The sequence below is a fragment of the Typopeltis vanoorti genome, chromosome 20 (genome assembly GCF_054136105.1).
Source record: "Typopeltis vanoorti isolate ZY-2024b chromosome 20, IOZ_Tvanoo_1.0, whole genome shotgun sequence".
NCBI classification, from domain to species: domain Eukaryota; kingdom Metazoa; phylum Arthropoda; class Arachnida; order Uropygi; family Thelyphonidae; genus Typopeltis; species Typopeltis vanoorti.
The window spans coordinates 81,263,887-81,279,090 of NC_143568.1; positions in this window are offsets into that span (position 1 = coordinate 81,263,887).

Here is a 15,204-nt window from a genome sequence, read left to right on the forward strand (position 1 = left end):
CAAACTCCCCAGACCTTAACCCCATGGATTATTATGTATGGGGCGCAGTTGAAAAAGACACCAATCGCACTTCCAGTAATACAAAAGCCCAGTTAATGGATAAAATTAAAACAGTTTTTGCGGCCCTTCCCAGGGAGACTGTAGCATCAGCTTGTTCGAGGTTCCGAAGCAGAATTGAAGCTGTGATCGATGCTAATGGTGGTTATTTTGAGTAAATCTTGGTGATAGTATTGTAATTAACTCTGCCTGTAATGTTTTTTTGTCAATTCATTAAATTTAATAGATACAAAGAAGATTTTCTTTTTCCTTACGAAACTGTCAAATTTATCCCGAACACCCTGTATATATATATATATATATATTTAGTCAAATGAATACCGAAATTAGAAGCACACGTGTCTCTTCTCATAGTTCATAATAGGATCGTTCAGCAAATACCAGAAAATATTCCTCACAAAAAAAATCTTCCAATCAGTCCTTGGAACTGTAATAAGTTTCAAGAACTTGCATTAGTAGACCATTAGATGTACTGATATTACCAAGCCAGATGAGTTGTTATCTCGTAGACCAGAAGAAGAACTGATTCTTTGTCTTACTTCAAAATTTATGATGTGATCAGTGTATGGTATCTTTAGGGGCCATCTATGGCACCTCATTTCAAATGCCAGAACACTTTTTTCATATTCCTTTAAGAGGGTCCAAGTTTCACTTCCATATAAGAGTACTGAATTAGCTAGTGAATCAAGAAGACAATCTGTTTGTAGTTGTAAGCTTGTTATCTGTCCATACTGGTTTTAGTTTTTGGAGTGCTGTTGTTGCTTTTGCAATTTTTGTACTAATATCCTGTCTTGTTCTTCCATCTTTATTAAAGATACTGCCTAGATATTTAAGGTGATCCCCTTTTTCTGTAAGTGTATCATCGAGTAGGATTTTTTCAGTTTCTGTCACAACGCTTCCTTCTTGGTCAGAAGCACAGATATTTGTCATTAATTTGATTTTGGGGTATTTATAGTCATGTTTTTTTAAGAACATGAGCTAATTGTGTTGTGATTTCCTGAACATCTGAGGTGTTTTATGCTAGGAGATCAATATCACCAGCAAACGTTTGAGGAAGCAGTTAAATAAAATTGTTGATAATTTGCACTCCTGTCGCACTCCACGCACCATTGAAAAGGAAGTGTTTTAGTTCCCATGATTTCAACCATCATTTCAGAAGATGAGTAAAAGGATTTAATCAATCGTATTATTTTGCTGTCTATTCGATAATGTTGTAGAATTTTCAAAAGGCCATTTTTGCTAAACAGACCCAAAGGCTTTCTATGGATCAATAAAATTATGACACATTATTGTGTTTCTATATATTTTCTGCAATGATATGGAATGTAAATATATGGTCTATTGTACTCTTATTCTTCCTAAATCCAGCCTGGAAGTATGAAAAATTGGGTTCCATTTTTTCTTCAATTCAGGACAGTAAGATGACTAAAAATATTTTGCTTGGATGGCTGATGTGGCTACTACCTTAAAATTATTGCACTTTTTGCTGTTTCATCTTTTTGGAATGGGAACAAAAATAAATGTGTGCCAATCTTTTGGCATCTCAGTGCTCAACACCTCCACGAAAATTTTGTGAAGTGTACTAACAATAAGTTCTTCCCATTTTTAAGGAGTACTGAAGTGATATCGTCAACTCCCGCTGTTTTCCTGTTTTTGAAATTAATATAGCTTCTACTTCTTCTCAATGTATACGATAATCACCGTTCTCTGTTACCACTGGGCGAGTTCCCTCTAAATTTTGTTGGTGCTAGTTAATTATTTGAAATGATGTTTCATGGGACTCATAATTATATATATAATCTCTGTAGTAGTTTATTTGATAATCACTATATTATTTTATTATTTATTTATTCTATATTGGCATGTATTTATTCATTGGCGTTTCCAAGGATCTCAATATTTTCAGCTACTTCAATGACTGTCTTTGAAATCTTTTGGTAAGGAGAATCGGGATCAAGAGAGTCAGTATGGATTTCAGAAGGAGAAAAAGCAATATTTGCTTTAAACAGTTCTTCAGCAATATTTGATTTGAGTTGTGCAAGGTTAAACTTTTTGTCTTTTTATTGTTCTCGTGGTTCTAATTCCAAATTTCAACATAAACATCGCAATTGTCCCTTCAAATATCAGCACCTGGGAAGGTTCTAGTTCTTGTTGACGTTGTATAGTTTTTTATTTCGTTTTTATAAGCACATAATAAATTCGGTTGTGAGTTCTACCATAAGCATTCCGGTCCTCTTGTACTACTATAAAGTCCTTCTTGGGTGTTTCATGGATTAGGTTATTCATGTGGTCATAAAAGAGATCGACTTCCTGATCCTCACATAAGGTTGTTGGTGCATATACTTGTATAAAAGACTATTTAGATTTAGAGGTTTACCCTTTAATTTTACTACTGCAAGTCTACTGTTCACAGGCTTAAAGTCTTTGACACAGTGCTTAATATTCTTTTGGGTCAAGAATCCAACCATTTCTTGCCTTCTTTCTGGAGTACCTGAGTAAAGAAAGACATTTCTTCCTCGGTTGGTAATTCTCCCGATTATGGCCATCACATGGTGAACGGTAAAACAGCGGGTGTAAGATATTGAAAATCTGATTTACATAAATGGCACTGAAAAACTAATTCAAGGTATGAAAGCGGAGATGGCAAAGATGAAGCAAGAGATTAAACGTATGAGGAATGAATCGAGGAGAATTACGGATTTGCATGGGAATATGAGGAAGAATGAAGCGAAATATTTGAAAGAAATATCGAATGACTTGAGAGTGGCAATGTATGGATATTCGATGATAAGAGGTAATGAAAAGGCGCACAAGGTATGTTTTCAGGGAGGTAGAATGAGCAGAGTAGTTGAAGCATTGGATAAGAGAAGTACACGAGCAAAAGAGTTGGTAGTGGTAGTTAGCACAAATGATCTGACTGGTCACAAGAAGAATGTAAGGAGGGATGACATGACGCTATTAAGGAGAGTGAAAGATAACAGTGTGGTAGGTAAGGTAGTCAGCATGTTGCCCAGGTATAATAATGATGACTTGAGAAGGCGAACGAAGATTTTGAATGGTATGTTAGCTCAGTTAAATCAGGAGAAAGGAGTTCATTTTGTGAATGTATGGAATGTTTGAGAGCTGTGTGAAAGAGATGGGCTACATTTGAATGGATTTGGTGTGAGTCAGTTGGAGAAACTGTTGCTGAAAGACCTGAGGAAGCAATGTGTGTTGTGGAAGAGCAGGGAAGTCAAGTAGCAAGTTTGTGAATGGAGATGTGATTGGCGCGAGTGGAGAGAATAAGAGACAAAGATCACAGAGTGGGTAGGGAAAACGATGGAGGTCAGGGTGAACAGGGGGACACTGCGTGAAAACTGTAGATGATAATTTCAGGAGTAGACGTGTTGAGTACGTAAGATAGGATTACTACAATGAAGGATGTGAGGGTGATATTTAGGTCTGGGAAGGGGTAGTATCAGCGTTGATAGACAGGAATGGATAGGGGAGAGTATAGAGGAATCATGTTCGAGAAGTGGGGATTGGTGGGACTTGTTATAGAAACAGAAATGAGCTAGTATGTATGTTTACAAATGCTAGAAGTATTCGAAAGTAGTGTTCATAGGGTTCATGCGTCTAAAAATTGTTGGCATAAGTGAGACATGGCATGATTGAACGAGGAGGACATTCTGATAGGAATAGAGATGGAGGGATATGTAGTGTTTCATGAAGACAGACAAAGCAAAAAGAGGGGAGAAGTGTTATTGATGATGCAGAGGAGATGCATCCCCCTTGTCTAATACATTGGACAATAGGGGATGCATATACAATAGTATATTTAGATTTTGCAAAGGCTTTCGATAGATTACTTCATGACAAACAAGTAGTTATATTGGAACAGATGGGGATGGGATAGAAGATTAGTGTGTTGGATTAGAGATTAGCTGTCTGATAGATACAAACAGGTTATGTATGGGGACGTGATATTCCAGAAGAGGAAAGTCACTAATGGTACGCCTCAGGGGTATGTTTTGGGGCCATTGTTGTTTAATTTGTATATAAATGACATTTGAAAGGGCTTAAATGGTGATATGCAGTTATTTGCAGATGATGCAAAATTGGGGAGAGTTGTGAGAAGTAGAACAGATGTAGCTTCTTTGCAAGAGGACTTAAATAGACTGTCTGAATGGGTGAGTATGTGGGATGTCAGTTTCATGTAGCAAAGTGTAAAGTTTTAAAAGTTGGGAAACAAAGATTTGAAGCAAATTATAGGATTGGTGGGGATATTTTAGAGGAGGTGGAGGAGATGAAGGATTTGAGGGTTGTGATGGATAGAGACTTGAAATTTCGTGAACATTTTGCTAAAATTGTGTGGACGACATAGTGGATTGTGGGATGATACCGATAATATTGACATGTAGAAGTAAGAATGTTTTGATTCAATTGTACAAGACTTGGATCAGGCCACATATGGATTACTCTGCACAGATTTGGTCGCCAGGTTTTCAAAAGGATAATGAGATATTGCAGAAAGTCGTGAGCTGATTGATTTGTAGTCTCTGGAATGTGGAATATGAAGACAGATTGAGCGAATGCAAATTACAGAGTCTAGTGGATACAAGGAAGAGGGGGAGACATGATCAAGACGTATAAGTTTGGTAGGGGTAATTACCAGATTAGCGTGGATGAGATTTTTCATAGAATATCTGGAGACATGGGGGGGGGGAATAACGAGTGTCCACTCCTGGAAGCTGTATATGGTGGATGTGACTGCAATGCCGCCCCGTGAGTAAGAGGCGCCTTTGTTCAAAGTTATATTTCAGCGCCCCGATAAAATAGAATTTGCAAATTAAAATGCAAAGATGCCCCTCCTGACCAGGCGCCTTTGTGCGGGCCACAACCTGCATACCTGCACGGGGCGGCCTTGGATATGAGCAATAACAAGGGTGTGAGGGGTGAATTTTTTGCATGGTGAGTGATCTGAATGCATTACCTGACAGTGTGGTGAGTGCAAGGACAGTGAATGCATTTAAGTCGGGGTACGATGAGCTGTGCATGTGAGAGTGGGACCTCGGTTGATAATAATAATACGCCAATGATGGACCATTCATAGCGTGTTAGTTTTTTTTGCAGTAGCAACTTGAGTTGACCACATTGATAGAATGATCTAACCACATATCTTTATATTTTTTGAAAGGTTGCTGTCACCAGTAACGCACAATTTTCATCATCATCATCTTCTCTCTCTCTCTCTCTCTCTCTCTCTCTCTCCAGGTGTCTCCAAGAGACGATAGGCCATTGTTTGTTCGGAGACGGCCAAGCCGGCATGACATTTCGTGAGGTTTCCTCCCATCTGTCTGGTAAGTAATTAAGGACAGGTAGCACCCATCTTCCCTCCTGTCTTCCTGCAAGCATTGACATACACACAAAGATTTAAAGCTGTTTTATAAGTCAAGTTTGTATAATTTTGTTTATGTTTTAATGTGACTCTCCCACCAACGAAAGGTTATAAATATATCATTGCACTATTATATATATAAAATAGTGCAATGCATAACTATTGATAGTTATGCATTGCACTATTCTGATGGAGGTCTACCATCTAATATGGATAATGACGCCTTATTTTATTTTATTTTTTTCACTTCCCTACAGCGATATCGTCTTTGAAGCACATTTATTCAAGACACTATCTGTGTCTGCTAGTTTAATCATTAATCGCTTGTCACACATATCAGATTACATCAGCAATGTAATTTAAACATAATGAGGTCTTGCTGTCACAAGGATCTTTTGTACATCGCTTTCTGGACACAGCCCTGTCCGCTTATGTGCACACAACGAAAGGTTTGCCAAGAAGTGATCTTATTCCTCATCAATCATTAAGAGTCTCCAAACTCTTACTATCGTATAAGCCATATAATCCAAAAAAGAAGAAAGAAAAAATACATAACAATGATAATAAACTATTTCTTTCTGTATATTTTAAAATTAATGAAAAATGCGAAACATTGTGCGAAGTTATCTCGTTTATTATTTCCTTCAAGCAAAGTATAAACTAATAATAAACTATAATAAACCAATAAGCTCGTAATCCTTTCTTCAAAATTTTCTTTCCTTTCTAATAGTTGCCTAAAACATTAAATCCTAATTTGCAATAGCATGTTGTCATACTGTTGACATATTTCCTCTTCGTAATGTCAGCCAGACAAACGCACTGACTTTACGTGTTATTATAAATATTCTTTTCTTGGATTATGTTATCATACAAAATCATTACAAGATAGCTAAGAGTTGTGGCCCATTTGAAAAAGATCCCCGAGGCATTTTTCTTGTTTATGCCAATGTCGATTACTGGCTGACCTTGAGGAAAGACTGCTAGTCGCCTATCTTTCGTCAATGATAGGCTGCCCATGCACATGTATGTGTGTGTGTTTTAATTGACAAAGATGGCTTCAATCCTGCTGTAACCAGGTACTTGTTTATTGTGTTGTCTTTTTTTTTTTAAAGTAAGCAAAATTAAAGGACATACGTGGAATATGTTGCATATGAGTTGTGTAAGATTAGTTGCGTAACAGTATGATTCACAATGGCCTCAGATATGACAGTAATCCGAACTGTTCCATGATTCTCGTTCCTGTCTTGTTATTGAAGTAGGCTTTTATACTACAAACAAAAAAAAGTCATCTGACTTGAGCAGTTGCTTTGAACAGAATTAACAAAATCGCCTACGCATAGACGGCACGTGCAAGATCTTTTTTAACAGGTAGCAATGGAAACTTATGTTATGGCTTCCAAAATATCGTGGATGTGTTGTTCAGTTGTACACAGTGATGATGATGGCTGAACTCCTTTGAAAAGTGTATCGCCCAAATCTATTGTTTTTTTTCTTCTTGTATTTGAATGCGTCAAGCTTTGAAACCTTAAGTCTAACATTAGTCATGTGATAATTTATGCCATTTCCTAATTATTTACTTCAGCGTTTCATTTGAAATTTAGATGATTTTTTGTGGTTTTATATAGGTTGTCGTAGTACTGGTCTTAAAACGTATGTCTTAATTATTACGTACTACAGCGCACAATAAAAAGGATAACTGTATGTGTGTGTGTGTGTGTGTGGAGGGGTAATAGATCATTACATCAACATTTAATTAAAAAACTTGACGTCTGAGGCCACATGTTTCTAGATATATGCCCGAACAGTTTACCTTGAAATGTTGACAACTACTTCGATTACGACAGCAACAATAAACGAAAAATAAATATAAGCTCAGGACAGTTATGATGATAATTAACAACTTTTTTTCGACATCAAAAGTGACTTATCTAGCATGAGATTGCATATATTATGCATGTGCTGCGACGTTGGCCATAGCATTAGCTTCACAGTCCATTGCAAATGTTTGCTATTTCATCCCATTAGTGTCGTGTTGAGGTATTTAATTCCAGTTTGAGGAATGAGCTGTCTTTGTTAAGACGTCAAGCATATTTCGCATGTACTTAAGAAAATATTAAATTTTATTTTAATATATAAGAATAACAAGTTTTTCATTTTAATCACCTACGTGTTCGACATTTCCATTAGTAAAACAACAAATAAACACAAAGGACTCAGCAGGATAATGATATCATCTTTGCAGCGCCCTGTCTACTGGAGTCTTGAAGTAGTTGAAAAATCAGGTCTCTGCTCATTGGTCCCACTAAACAAACAAACCAACTGCAGGGCATACCCAGTTAAGAGGTATAACATTCCTTTCTTATCATCATCATCATGCGTATCAAGGATTTAGGCCTAGCATGGCCTGTTCCGGCCTTAGAAGTCATCGTTGAATGATGATTTTCACTGATTCATATTATTATTAAAGAAAGACGTCAACAAAATCTTTTCTTCTCGCACACATTTCGAAACTTACGACAGACGGTGAAGTGTGTGGACACGTTACTAGAGAGAGAGAGAGAGAGAGAGAGAGAGAGAGAGAGTTCTATTTAAAGCATTTCAGTTGGGGCTGACACCACCTTTTCACTGTGCCCAACATCTAATAATGGATAAATTTTTTACGCGTTGAGGTATCGGGTCTAGTGTGAAGCATGTTTTTAGCTTTTTCTCTTTTTTGAATTTGGTTAAGTTCTGCCATTTTACTATCAACTCTATCGACTTATAAAAGTGTGTGCTGAAAAGTAATATCTGATTTTCTCCCCTTAATGAAACAAACCTATGAGAGCCAAATTCCACTCATTATTCATTAGAGTTTCCGTACTTGGACGTTTTGTCACTACAGTCAGGTGGGTAAAAAAAAAAAAAAAAAAAAAGAAGAAGAAGAGACGGTGTCAGTTGATGAAAAACATGAAGTAACCGAGGTTTTTTCATGAGTGCATATAACTCTCCGCTGGTTACTATTCTTCGTGGATTGAACGCTATTTATAGGAACGTGTGTGTGCATATCTTGATACTGTTCGATGTCGGGCTTCTCACTGTGTTTTGGTATGTGAAAGGTGTAGTCAGAGCCGGTCGTTACGTAATGCTCGGGAATTTCCCCGACGTTCATGGTCCACCGTCATTCATTATACCACGTTTCGACCATAACATTTATCCGCAATGCAAAAATACTAAATCAACCGTAGAAATTTTAACGATGTTAAATTCGTCTGTCGATCGCCATTGAAGAAACTTCGATATTAGAATTCGATATCCAGATCCAGTTCTGTAGTCGCATTTTGACTTGCAGTTGTTTCGCTATAACTGATTTTAAATAGCGTATAAGAGTCGTATGACAACTGCGGCCTCAAAATCACCACATTCGTATTGCTGTCTCAAACAAACCACTATAAAGTCGGACTTAGTTCCATTTGAATTCCATCTCTTCCGAAACAAACACACACAAAAAAAAAAAAAAAGAATTCAAATGGACTTGCGTTGTGTCAGCTAATGAACTCAAGACAGCGGTGAAGATGTGGTTCTTCAATAAACACCTCGGTTCTGTATTGAAGGACTCGCGAAACAGCTCGAGCACTGACAGAAGTGTCATGGTAGAAGAAGCGATTAATAACCACCCATCCAATTCTCATCCGTCCAAGAGGTGGTTGAGTCCCATAATTATTTTTTTAGACAATTTATGCAGCCAGCTTGCAGCTCCTCTGCTGCATTTCCTAAGGGCAAGTATTTTATGTCTACATTGTGTGTGTGTTCACTGGGATGGGCTGCCTGTTTTGTGAAATGAAAAACTCAGACTTTAAGAAGAAACTACGAGACGGGCTAACTCACCTTTTAATTGATAAGCTCTGATAAAAGTTGTTCGCTTTATGAATCGCTGATTCTGATTTAAGAATGCTATGCTGTGTAGCTCAGTGGATGTGGCGTTTGCATACCACGGCGCTTGGCCGCACGAAGGAAGACTTGGTTTCGAGTCTAGTCGGCGACTAGAGGAAATTTTTCTAAGCCTTTTTTCGACCGGTTCCTGAGTTAGTCGATCTCTGGCACGGGCAAGCAGGTTTTTCCTCCCGGAAACTCGGGTTTTTCGTCCTGTAAACTCAAGAAAATCGACCGTAGAACCCACATTATCTCAGACATTAAATATAATGTGTTAGGGTTAGGGACCACGAGATGGCGGCACATTTGAGCTGTCTCTCTTCACTGTGTACCGCTTAATTAGTGATAGTCTTGGGCCATCTATCTCTGATTGGTACCAGTGGAGATTGAACTGCCCATTCACTCTCCAAAAGTTAGATAGGGCTAAATGGCCTAGCCTACTCCCCGTATACGGGAATAAAAAGGCGTTAGCTGATTTTTTTTTTTGGCTGATGAATACCGAGAAACAAGTTATGGAAACAGCATATTTGAATCTCGTTATATCTCCTCTGTGTCTGTATGTGTGTGTGATGAGACCACTTTAAACAAGCTATATTAACATCTCTTCTCTCAGAAAAATAAAGTAATGATATCACTTGATTGGAGTTTTGTTGATCTTTTTGTTTGTTTGACAACATGATCTCACAGCTTTGATCTGTCATCATGAACGATGCCACAAGCGATAGAATATTTTCTTCGAAGCACTGTCTCGAACAATAACCAGGAATTCAACTCAACCACTAACTTCATTTCTCCTTTTGGTACACAACGTCCTGTATGCATACCTCGAAAAAAAAAATCACGAGTGTTTCGTAAACTGGTATTGTGTGCATTTGAAGAATGACTAGATCACAGAATCTGAACCGTCACGCTCTTTTTCCATTATCCTGTATTTTCAGTAATAAATAATAACCTGTAGTGCTTATAAGCCATAAGACCCACGAACTGTCAAGTATCATGGCTTTCGTAACTACATTTTTAGGATAAGGTGGTTAGTTCTTGTCTGTGGGAAGATTGCACGTATTCTCTTCGCTGGTTTTCTTGGTTGCGGGATGAATAACACGAGTTTGGGGAGAAAAACTCAGCCCCCACCACTTTCATATGAGATCGGCTAGCTCATCTTAAATTGACAAGCCCTGACAAAGGTTCTTGGAGTCCTAAGCGGGAGTCAAACCTATGCCTTCCCAACCAAAAGGCATCGTCGAAACCAACTAAGCTACGAGGCGCTACAACGGATTTCCACTTTTCGAAATTCTACAATTGTATGGATCTATCTTACTAAACCAAGAAAGGTAGCTGAAATAGAGAAAGCAACGTGTTTTCGAGAGAAATGTTTCGTGTTACGATCTTTATTTACTTTTAACTTCTGTACCAAAACGAATTTTGTAAGGCGGAGTGTTTTGTGTACGATATCACGAAAGAATGCCTTGTTGAATTTCTTTTTAAAATTGGAAACTCGAATTCAGTAAGAAAAAAAAAAAAAAAAAAAAAAAAAAAAACGTCATTTTGGCCTATTCAAAGTTTACACATTTTTAATTGCTTCTCATCTACAGGCGTTATGGAAGTTCATTGTTTCATGTTGAGTCACGTAAAATGGATATTCATTCATGGAAAGTTAGTAGGGAAATCCTTTGTCTGATTTTCAAACTAAAGACAATTTAAGAACTGTCTGCCAAAAATCAATTTGTGTGCTTATTTTCACAGCTGTTTCCGCTAATTGCCTTTTATTGAAGTACAAAAGATGAGTTATTATTATTTTTTTTTTTTTTGTTAAAGAGAATTGCTTTTTGTGTGACATTTTCAGTATTCACACTGGTAGTCGATACCAACTGGGAGAAATCCCAACACTAAAGGCACTGGGTGTATAATTGTGCTGCATGTTTCCTGGACCACAGCGGACTTTTTCCGTGATTAGTCATGCAAATCATTATGGCCTTTAGAAGCCAACACCTTTTTATGAAACCGTTTTAAAGACAAGGGATGTGGCATTCTAATCGTCCGATCAACACTGGAGAGCGATCTCAATTTGAATGTTGGAACAAGAAAAAGATTCTGCCGACTATTATTTCCATACGCCAAAAATTACCCTCTCGCATTCTTTCCTGGTTCATAGTTGCGCTAAATCTGATATGACTCAGCAAATTCCGTCTACATTAAAATTGAGAGTAGAAAATTGCAGGCGGAAAAAATCTCAGATTAATAACAGTTGAAAGATTGATCGTGCATTATGAAAATATTGAAATCGTTTTGCACAGCTGTCCTTAGGCTTATGTAGTTTACACAGCTTGGGAGGAACAATGAAAATATGAAGCAGGCAGAATCCATTAGATTAATATTGTTCTTTCGACGTATGAACTATTACGCTAGAAGTAATTGTTAGTAAAAACTAACATTGCGGGGGGGGATGTAAAATGGGAAAAATTATATACGTATTGCGATTGGCTGCTTTCGACACATTTAGTGAGTATTAAGAGTTCCAGAACTTTTTAAAAAGTCTACAAGCATTCTCCTTGAAACGAATATATTAATGGACAGAGAGAAAGATTGCCAAAGTAATTTTGACTGCGTAAGAATGAAAAGCTTAGAATTCTAGTGTAGTTTCTTTTCTTCCTCGCAGTTGACGGGCAGTGATGAATTCTGTAACATGCTAGCACGACCTGATTACGTGGGCTGTTAATAACAACATTTATTACATTAACGTTTAATTTAAACATACCTAATATTTAACAGGTATGTGGCTTAATTATAATGTGGCTGGCTGTCCAAGCATTGGACAGCCAGCCACATTATACTTAATACACAGTGTAATTCGACTCCAAGAAAAAAAAATAGTTCATGCTGTTTCGACCTTCTGAGTTCTAGTGGCTGGACTGTGACGAGAAGCATACACATACCGAATTCACTGGTGTAGAGTCCTGTCCTTACCAAACTGCTTAAATGAAGCATCATCATCAAATTCCTGATATATACTCTCAAGGGGTATACAGGATATGATAATACTGCATGAACTTCCTCTCTACAATTTTCCTCCAAACCAGTCTGTTACCTGTCAAGACTCTCCAATATTATCATATCTTATATTTCTATCTTCTAAGGCACTTTTTTTACCGTATCAATCCATCTTGGTCTTCCTCTGGGTTATTTTGCTAATTTTCCCTCTCCCATTCTGTTTAAGTGACCATACCACCTGAGATTAGCTCTGCTAACGCATTCCTGGATGCTGACAATGATAATCAAGTTCTTTCCTAATATCCTCATTTTTAATATGATATTGCCATTGATGCCATCTGTTCACGCCTCTAATCTTTCTCAGAACTCTCATATCTGCAGTCTCTAGTCTTTGATCAAGTGTTTTACTTCTGACCCATCTCTCAGATCCATAAGTTAAAATTGGTTTGAACACTGTCTTGTATACAGCTGATTTAGTGTTCCGACTAATTTCTCTCTTATTCCATATGAATTTATTCAATTGACTTCCTACCATACCAACTTTGTTGATCCTGTTGTCTGTTTCCATATTTAATTTACCATCTTCACTAAACATCGTGCCTAAGTAGCTGAAATGTTCGTATGCTGTTAATCTATTATTAAAAAAAATTTCATGTTTTATAAAGTCTCAATTGCTCGACAATGGATACGTCATGACCTTCAATTTACGGGATATTTAAATATGTCCTGTAAAAGTACATCGCCGATCCTTACTTCAGATACACACTCATTAAATGATGAGCTTGTTCATCTATTCATGTAAAGCTTAGTTTTAGATTTATCAGTTTCCTTTCTAACTCAATTATTCTCTTCACTTATTATTTTCTCAATAAGAAATGAAAGATGTTCTGTACTGAAGGACTTGCGAGTCAAATTCTTAATCTCGAAATGATGATCACGAGAAAAAAAATATTTATGAACGCTGTGGATATACTTAAATGGACTGATCATTTGACTAAAATGGCAATGACATGGATCAATAGTTATCAATATTAGCAGCTTAATGAGAAAAGTCTGCAAGTTAGATAATTACATATTATGTAAGGTAGATGAAGTAACATTTACAACACCAGAAGCATGCTGTCAGTTTCTTAAAAAAAAAAATTAAAGTACCCAGAATTCCAGAGTAACAGAAATCTGCTTAGTCATAGTGGCGCTTCAGGAAACAACGAATTGTGTACAGGTAAGACAATATTTCGTTTGCGTTTTCTTAATTTTCGTTTTTGATGGATTGATCTATTATAAGGACTAATATTATTGCTTTTACTTTAAAGCAAAAAAACGGAAGGTTATTATTTTCTTAAATTTCTGAAGAATCTTTCAATTTTTATAAGCTTTTAACAGAAAAAAATTTTTGAGCGATTTTAGTAACTGTGTTCACTGCTGTTACTAAGAAATTTTGATACATTTCTATCATTACTAAGACTAATGCAATTTATTAATGAGTTGGTGTCATCGAATGCACCTCTAAGAAGAGAGTGGGATGCAATTAGTTTAACTTCAGCCATAAACATAATATTCATTTCCCATCTACCAGCTGGCATATATTCCCATGGTCACTGATTGGAATATGGTTTAGAGAAGGCTTTATTACATATACACGCGTATTTTGCTGGTAATTTATTTGACAGTAACATCATGACAGCTGAGTTACTCGTAAGTACATTAAAAACTACTGAAAAATTGTAAAGTGATATTATTGGCAACTTTTAGTCTTAAGTCGACATCTTAAGTCGCTAAGAACAATAGATTAACCCTTGTTGAACCATTAGTTTCTCCATGTAGAGCATATATCTTAAGAATAAAATTCACGCCTTCTTATTCACAGACACATATATGCATTTTCCCTCCCTCAGTTTCTCGTATTTTTGTAGCATCCCCCCCCCCCCCCTGCTTCAGAATGGAAGAGTTGATGGGTAGTTGAAGTTTTAAACTCGGAGATTCTTTATATTAGAGGCCTGATTGTTTACAAATTATCAACAATTAGCTCTTATATCGAGCTATGGCAAAGAAATTGCTATTTTTCAGATGTTTGATCGCTGAAACAAAAGCGTTTTTTTTTTTTTTTCAAAAAATTTGATATCTGGTTATTTAATTAGCATTAAAGTCCGATTACTCTTGTAATATATCGTCTCCCCTTTGCCACGGTAGTTGATAATCGCCGGTTTATTAAATAACAGATGCACAGCGCATTTCTTTTGTTATTGGAGAAGCATTTTCAATACAATTATCAGTGTCCCCCCCCTTTATTCTAAATGACATTTTGTGTAATACCAAGCTTTTGTAGTTAGTTTCGTTTTCAATATATATCCTTGCTTCATCACAGTTTGCGTCAACAGGAAACAAATCTTTCGAATCTGAATTTTAAGTCTTGATTGCAATAAAGGAAGGAGGGAGGTCATTTAGCAATGCCATTTTGTAAGCCACTTCTCAGAACGATCAGAGAAAAGTTGCTCGCTTTTATCATCAAAAACGAAACACAACTTTCCTGTACACTTAATGTACTGCAATCACAATTTCCTTCTGTTTTTATATCGTTCGAGAGAAAGATAATACCAATTGCAAAATTCTGTAGACAATTTCAACCGCTTTCCCAGTATGTTGAAAAAATTCTACCCGATTACAGTTACGTTTGGTGTTGCTTGCTTTTCCTTTTACATTTTTCCAGTAACTTATTCCGCATTCAGCAGAGTTCAATTTTAAACTTTAATTACGCTATTCGCATAATTAAGTCATTAAAAAGTACAGTAAGTTAGGGCTAAAGGATTAATAAAGGGTTTTAGAGGATTTATTTATTTATTTTTCATTAGATAGCTGCTATTCGTCTACAAGGT